At 46.8% G+C, this 8,295-nt stretch overlaps 1 long non-coding RNA gene across 4 annotated transcripts; it reads left to right on the top strand.

Moving 5' to 3' along the window:
- The first annotated feature begins 5,323 nt into the window (after nt 1-5,323).
- LOC125943262 (uncharacterized) lies at nt 5,324-8,050 on the top strand. Of its 4 annotated transcripts, none has more exons than XR_007465701.1 (3): nt 5,324-5,553; nt 5,929-6,086; nt 6,199-6,588. It is a non-coding gene; the product is annotated as an uncharacterized LOC125943262 (long non-coding RNA). The 4 variants fall into 4 exon arrangements; XR_007465704.1 differs by having other exon boundaries at nt 5,929-6,356; nt 6,478-6,586; XR_007465703.1 differs by adding an exon at nt 7,775-8,050 and having other exon boundaries at nt 5,325-5,553; nt 5,929-6,356.
- Nucleotides 8,051-8,295: the final 245 nt, after the last annotated feature.

Genomic DNA, 8,295 nt, shown 5'->3' on the forward strand with positions numbered 1-8,295 from the left:
ATCCGTAACTTCGCATCAAAAACAGGTGGCGCGTAGTGCTGTAAACTGCATACTAAAGCGGACAAATTTGGCATACGAATATACAGCGTCCGTGAAATCGTTTCAATGTTTAAGAGAGTTGTGTGACTCGGAAATTTGTGGTGTAGTTCATAGCAGTGTAAAATACATCAATATTGTCGCTTCAGATGTATTATTAGATGCAGTTTACAGGATTTTGACATTGTTTTCTATAGATGCTGTCCAAAACTCGATGTATATGACGTTTTTCAGGCTCCCGCAGTCGCTTCCGCCCCATGCAACCAGCGAAAGCCCAGCCTTTAAGATCCAAGATCCTCATATTTAATCCACAGGGCGCCACCACAAGAGCGCGAGGTTGGCGGGAATGGAAAAGAAACCGATTATCAGTAAATACTTAACAGGTAAAATCCCTGGTAAAATAAAATCAGGAGAGAAACAATTTATGATAACTCAAATGGAAGCTCTTTACTTTTCGAAGCGAGAGCAGGATGCCTTGGAACGGGTGGTTATAAAGCGAGGTACACAAAGGAAGAAGAAGCATGTGCTTGCTGGGGTAAAGCTAGGGAAAAGATGGAACATGTTTTATTAGAATGTGAAGATATCTACTCGGCTGTCCGTTTAGGCTCCGCTGGCCTCGTTGACGCACAATTGGGTTCAGGGAATGCATGGGAGGAAAGTAAACATGTGCGCAACAGAGATTATTAAAAGGCGATTGGAGGTTTGGTGGCAGAAAAGTGGAGAACCCACAAACAACGGAGGCGTACAAGAAGCAAGTTCCCAATAATGGCTCACAACGTTTCATGCTGGGAATATTTTGTTTGTAAAAAAAGATAAGTAAGACAATCCGCAAAATAAGAAAAAGAGCTTGGTGGCGCAACCCATCGGGTTATTAGAACTAGCTTCGTTTCAAAGGGGACGCTGGGTGAAAGTGGAAATTGCAAGGGTGATGATGCCATGTAGCTACCTCTCATTTTTGAAACGCTAAAAATATTCAACATATGGTGCAAAAACAGACATTGTCACGTAGCCATTACGTGAGGAAAATGTGTAAAGTTCATTCCGCATATTTTCCATGGAGGAAGGAAAGCGTCGGAGCTGCTCGGGCCCCGGGCCCGCACGGACATGTTGGAGAAAGTGTGGCGGAAGTCACGTGCTGTTTTACAGCGTAATCTGTTATGGGCTCATTCCAATAGCCGTTTCGGTTCGCGATGGTGCCGCCACCGGCGGTGTACGCCGCCGTAACCGCTATCGCCGGAAATGTGAAAAACAGTACCCGATTCCCGCCGGAATCAAACCCACGCCCGCTGCGTGGGAGCCAGATACTCCACAACTGAGCCACGCAAGCGCTTGCTATCGGGCAGCGGAAAAATGCCCTAAGACGCTCGCAAGCGCACAGGGGCAGACGACCCGAGCCTCCGCCAGTATGATGGTGCCATCTAGTTAAGGTGCCTGCAAACGCAGCGTGCCCGACATGTAAGTTGCAGTTGTAAGGCTTGATCGGGCTCAGCAGACTGCTGTGCAGAGAGCACTTCAAGCCACACCTAGCCGTCGACGCCGGGTGGACAGTTCAGATCATTCTCGTCAAAACGAGGCGAATAGACTGCCGCGAAGACCCTGTTGTGCGTGGTGCCCAAATTGGAGCTACTCTTGAGCCGCTCCACCAGCTTACGCTGTGAATGTGTTGCGTTTGCCGCGCAGGCCAGTGAATTTTCTCGCAAATGAGCACTGCTACTGGTACCACAAACGTAAACGCTGCCATAGCAACCATGCTCCTGAATCTCTCGCTGCTGCTCTCGGCCTCTGAAAAGTTAGATAAGATTTTTCCGCTGCTTGTCTTTCTCGTAGCAAATTTTGTTCGCGAGAAAAGCTGACTTTGGAGTGTTGTGTGTAAGCTTCAAAGTTGTGTTTTTGGTCTGTGAGTGTCAGTGTTAGCCAGCAACAGACATACTTAAGCAATCACGGCGCGGGTCTATGTCTTCTTCTTCAACGCACCACGGAAAAACAGAGCGTCGGCAGCACATACTTCCGGCTGCTGGTAAAAATGCAAGTTCAAAGCTCGCGCCCCGATCGCCCCTATCTGCTCCGGCGAGCTGATTGGAGGTTCAAAGAGAGATGGCAAACCAACATGGCAGCACTTCCGGCTTGAAAAACGTGACGTCAGGGCCTCTCCTATTTTGTTTATTTCCTCCATGGAAAGAAACCATGGAAAGAAAGAACCGATGGCGATTTATAAAATGTGGATGTAAAATCATTGGTAAAATTTACAGTGCGTGAGAGAATACGTATGCAGGCGCCTCCACTAGATGGCACCAGAATATAGTGGAATGCCTATCAAGGTTACGAGGGGACTACGACAGGGATGTCCTCTATCCCCACTGCTGTATTGACCCTTTTCGCGGCGATTCCGTGGGCGCTGCCATGTTTGATCCCGTGGTGACGCGTCCATTGCTTGCCTCAACTGCCTCCGTTGCCTCCTTGTTTACAATGGAAGTGTATGACGCCGGCGCGGCATATAGAACCTCTGTTTTCGGAGATATCGTAGATGGTGACTAGGTGGACGACACGAAGCTTTGATCAGAGCTTCAGAGAACATGCAAAAGCGATTTCGGAGCTGGTTAAGCTATGTCCAAACGGCGCAAGCAGCGTATATGGTGCTTGTTCTAAAAGCGGGGCTAAATATGTATTCCAAGCTATCCAAGCTTTCCGATTATGAATTCAGTCAGGATTAGTGTGTTTTGCTCTTTGTTCTTTATCTGGCAAATATTTTGAAGCAGTGGCTTGTCAGTTTCTGACTCAGTGAAGTTCCTCGGTGCGGCCACTATCTGATTATTTTCTGCCTAATCGCTCGCGCGTGTGCTCAGTTCCTATAGATTTGTTCTTGCTGCGTACAAGGCTTGAAACGTAGCTGTTTTGTACATTGGGTACCTTGTAGCAAATATATATTACAGCTAGTAACTCGCTTACTCTTGTGGACCGTCACGGAACATTCAGCTTCGACCATTCGTGCGCCATAGGTGTAGTCCGGCATTTATTGTACGTATACAGTGCGCGTACATTCAAGTGTGCGCCCATTCACTTATTCTTGATACGTCGGCGATAGAGTGGGCGTAAGTTTTCCTGTCATTTGAGAAAGATGTGTATAGATAACGTGCGCGAAACTTACTATGACAGGAAGCGGCGCTACTCCCTTTGTCATTGTTTAATGAGTGGTACTCACTCTTGCCGACGTTCTGGGGATGAAGCCCTTTCTTTGAAGGTTAGCGATACAAGGCTTGCGGATGAGCAAATTTCTGTATCCTCGAGGAAATCCGTACATCACGAAGTGCCAGTAACACGTTCGGACAGTTGCAGCAGCGGTCCGTGAACTTGGCCACACAGATTCATTCTATTCCTTAACATATGCCAGTCACTATTTTTGCAGCCAACTACTGCACACGTCTTCAATCCACATGATTCAATCTAGCATGATTGCAGCACAGTGTGCTAGCGAAACCTCAGTTGCATTTCGGACAGCTGATCGCATAGAAGCAAGGTACAAGCGGTAATGGTTTAGTATTCGTGCGCGGTCACTGAGGAGAGGTATGGCGCTCCGCCGTGAGCGCCATCTCGTTTGTCTAAAACAAACTGCTCCGCGAAAAGGGTCAATACAGGGTGTCCCAGCTATCATGCAGCACGATTTAAAAAATAGGGAACGGCGCTACGCGAAGCGAACCTAGTTCTTATTGTTTCCAGTACAATGGAGTATCCGCCAATAATTTTTTCGTTACTGAGATTTACTTAGCTAATTGTAATTAATAATCTAACTCGAGAAGCACTGTCCTAATTATCAAAGTCTCAATGAGAAAATTGTAGAGCAACATGAAAACTCCCGATACAGCTTTCTGTTGCTTAGTACGTACTACATGAAAGCGTTTTTCCGAGCGTGAAAAAGCCGGCGAATACACGCAAAGTGCCTCGAGCGACCAGTCGCGCGGCAATTCTGCGTTTATCTTTTTTTAAATAGTGCTGCGTGATAGCTGGGACACCCTGTATAATGTATGTGGCCAACCTGGAGCGCAAACTTCGTAGTAGTGGTCTTGGTTTTCAACTAAAGTTTAGTACGGTGGGTGTGGACGACAGGTGCCGATTACCTGGTCTCGCCTTTGCTGACGACCTTGTGTTGATGGCAGAGTGCCCCCAAGACCTACAGGCACTCATCAACATCTGTCAGGTGGAGGTAACTCGCCTTGGGCTCTGCTTCAACGGCAAAAAAATCTTCACTAGTCCCCCTTGCGGGCCTAGGCATGGATGAGGGCTATATAAGGCTAGGAGACGAGGTCCTGACGGTGTGCTCGGCATACAGATACCAGGGAGTACAAATATCAAGCGGACCAGAGCTCAGTGGCCACCAAGAGGAGATTCTCCGCCAGAAGACACTTCGACCCAAGTCGACGTAGCCTATCAGCCGGCCACTTGCGGTGTCAACATCACTTTTTTTTTCTTATACTCATGCCAACTACCATCACACAGCAGAGTTTCTCGCTTGCACTCTTTTCATTGAAAGATTTTTTTCAAATGTTCGAGGGCTTCATGGGTAAACCCTGGCCAAGCATCAACTACTTTCAGCCAGGTACGGATTGTCTCTTTGCTGGGCATGAAGAATATGCTTGAGGCATAATTGTAGGCACTGGGCGAATGGTAATACAGTGTCGTTGCGAATTTGCGAAGCTTTTCACTGCAGCGCCTTCGACCTCGTGCTCGGCTGACGTTGGTACTCCAATTTTTAATTAGCTCCTTCGGTAGCTCACCAAACCAATACCATCTCCCCTTCAGGAGAGAGTAGCTGCTTTTCCTTCATCTCAATGATTAGTCCTTTAAGGGTCGCTACTTTCTCTCTCCTCTTTTTAAGCTTACATTTTGTTTGTTTCAGCTTTCGTCTTGGTTCAGACAGTGTCTTGCTTGTGTCCAGAAGCTTTGTCCTTGGAGACTGCAAGGTGGCGTACATGTGATCACTCCCTCTAAGGTGCGGAGGAGATTCTGCTGCCTGTAATGAAATAGGTTTCACCAGTATAGGTATTGGTGCGACAACTGGGATGTGACACATCTAACATTCTGTTTCACTACAGCTTATACTACAAGCTAAATTGTTGCTGAACAGCTAAATACTGCACATAGAAGATAACATGTTGTAATGAGGGTATTGCATAAAGCTGCAGTATTTTCAACGGTAACTCCTTCCCTGTGGAATTTGCGCTGAGTAAGAACTTGATAGTAGGCGGTCCTCTCAAAAATATGTAGTTATAGCATAAAATATTTTTAAATGATCACTGTCAGCGCTAGTGCCATTGCTTCTTGCCTCTTGCCTGCACGTGCCTCTGCGGCGTCATGGCTTGCGGAGTCTGTGCAGGGGAGCTGCCTTGGCCAGGTGTAAGAGTCATCTGAGAGAAAGAGTATCGTTTACGTGGAGAAGTGGCCGCTTTCATTCTCTGTGGCTTACCCTCAAACGCTTCCTTGGCGACTTGGGTGACACACCCGCCGTCAAGGTGGCTATTCGAAGTGTGCTGGCTGCCTAAGCGTAAGAAAAAGAAATTGGCTGACCGTCAACACCAGTGTCATTGCTTCTTGCCTGCACGTGCCTCCGCGGCGTCATGGCTTGCGGAGTCTGTGCAGGGGAGCTGCCTTGGCCAGGTGTAGGAGTCATCTGAGAGAAAGAGTATCGTTTACCTGGAGAAGTGGCCGCTTTCATTCTCTGTGGCTTACCCTCAAACGCTTCCTTGGCGACTTGGGTAACACACCCGCCGTCAAGGTGGCTATTCGAAGTGTGCTGGCTGCCTAAGCGTAAGAAAAAGAAATTGGCTGACCGTCAACACCAGTGCCATTGCTTCTTGCCTCTTGCCTGCAAGTGCCTCCTCGGCGTCGTGGCTTGCGGAGTCTGTGCAGGGGAGCTGCCTTGGCCAAGTGTAGGAGTCATCTGAGAGAAAGAGTATCGTTTACCTGGAGAAGTGGCCGCTTTCATTCTCTGTGGCTTACCCTCAAACGCTTCCTTGGCGACTTGGGTGACACACCCGCCGTCAAGGTGGCTATTCGAAGTGTGCTGGCTGCCTAAGCGTAAGAAAAAGAAATTGGCTGACCGTCAACACCAGTGCCATTGCTTCTTGCCTCTTGCCTGCACGTGCCTCCGCGGCGTCATGGCTTGCGGAGTCTGTGCAGGGGAGCTGCCTTGGCCAGGTGTAGGAGTCATCTGAGAGAAAGAGTATCGTTTACCTGGAGAAGTGGCCGCTTTCATTCTCTGTGGCTTACCCTCAAACGCTTCCTTGGCGACTTGGGTGACACACCCGCCGTCAAGGTGGCTATTCGAAGTGTGCTGGCTGCCTAAGCGTAAGAAAAAGAAATTGGCTGACCGTCAACACCAGTGCCATTGCTTCTTGCCTCTTGCCTGCACGTGCCTCCGCGGCGTCGTGGCTTGCGGAGTCTGTGCAGGGGAGCTGCCTTGGCCAGGTGTAGGAGTCATCTGAGAGAAAGAGTATCGTTTACCTGGAGAAGCGGCCGCTTTCATTCTCTGTGGCTTACCCTCAAACGCTTCCTTGGTGACTTGGGTGACACACTTCTTATGTCGACTTCTTGCACTGTTCTTGCCTAAAAGTTTTCAAATATAGTGTCGAGAATGCACCAGCACTTTGACTGCTTTTGTTTTTACCTGCAGGCGCTGTTGTGAGACCCTTGGTATGGCTGCGTGCAGCATCGTAACACTCGGTGGAGGCATTTGAAGTGGTAGCGAGAAATATTAAGAATTACCCTTGTTTGCGTGGATGCTTTCAATTCCTTAAATGCAGTGGTAGCTATCACTATTGCCACAAGGCCTCCCACATCTGTGCGGAAAGTGTCATAGCTTTAAATTGAATTGTTTTGCACAAGGTATCTGATATGTATACATTAGATGTGATCCATTTTTTGGATTGACCCCAGTGTGGAGAGAGCATAGTTTTTTTTTTTTGCGTGGCTTGTTATTTGGTTTGTTTCTTAATTGATCAAGCAGCAGTCCCATCATGCTAAGTGACTCATGTGACCCCATGTAGTGACATTTATCAACTTTCGTATCGCAGAAAAAGAACACATTTCTGACCACACATTTCTTGACCACATTTTTTCTCAGAGTAGTCTACCTATATTGACTTGCTTGACCTCCACTATAGTGTGTTGCATTTTGAAATACCATTATTTTATTAAACAACATCATTTGACACTTTTCATAATTTCTGTACTGTGCACTTCTGATACTGTGCATTCACCGTTTTTGGTTGCTGTTTCTGACTAGAAATGTATTCTTTAATTTAGAGCTTAAATGTTAGGTTTGGAGCACAGAGAAGGACTTGTAATTGCATATCAACTGCATACAGGGAAACATATTTCATTGGACATTTGCAAAGATCCAACCGAACGTTGATAAATGCAGTTTGCAGTGCGATTAGACTGAATGAGCCACAAAAAAATTGATCCCAATTGGTAAATTAAAGCACATTTTAGTATGATGTACGATATATGTTACTCTAATATAGTGGGTTGTCTTGCTTCTACAGCAAAATAATCAGTGCACGAGAAAAAAAATGTCACACCCCTTGGGGACACTGATTTAAAGCTGCGCATATGATCTAGTTATTTTACCTGCGAGTCTACCCAACAAAACATTGTGTCCGAGCTGCTTAGTGGTACCTGAGATTGTGCCACTATTGCATATGTGCATGTTTCAAAAAATTTGCAATTTTTATATTGCTCGTAGGGCTGTGATGTGCATACCTGCAGTTTATGGACATATGCAGAAGACTCAGCATCAAGTGCAAGTGAACGGCGCCACAGGCCCGGAGTCGATCATTCAACTGGATTCGCTGCACACCTTTGTGACCAGAGAAGATATGTCACATGAAATGGCATGCAAGGAAGCGTTGAAAATATTGAACAGTTAATAAAACACCTGTGCTATTAATATGTGGGTTCGTGCACTCGATTTCGTCCGTGTTAGGTACTCACCTGTTGATTGCTTCCTGCCACAGAAATACTCAGCCTAGCATCAGGCTTCAATGTTCTTCTGATGTGGCCTTTGTAGAAGCATGACGGTCAAAAGTGTAATGAACAGATTCTGTGACTCGCATGTAGATTTGCCAGTACAATTCCGGTTGCACTGATCCACCTGTCCAGCAATTCCCTATTACTGCGGGCAAGCCTGTAAATAATGACACCACTCAGCATGCCCATTGCCTTCTTTTTTATAGCTTAGCAGACAAAGCAATAGGTAAAAAAAAT

The sequence above is a fragment of the Dermacentor silvarum genome, chromosome 2, assembly GCF_013339745.2.
Source record: "Dermacentor silvarum isolate Dsil-2018 chromosome 2, BIME_Dsil_1.4, whole genome shotgun sequence".
NCBI lineage: Eukaryota > Metazoa > Arthropoda > Arachnida > Ixodida > Ixodidae > Dermacentor > Dermacentor silvarum.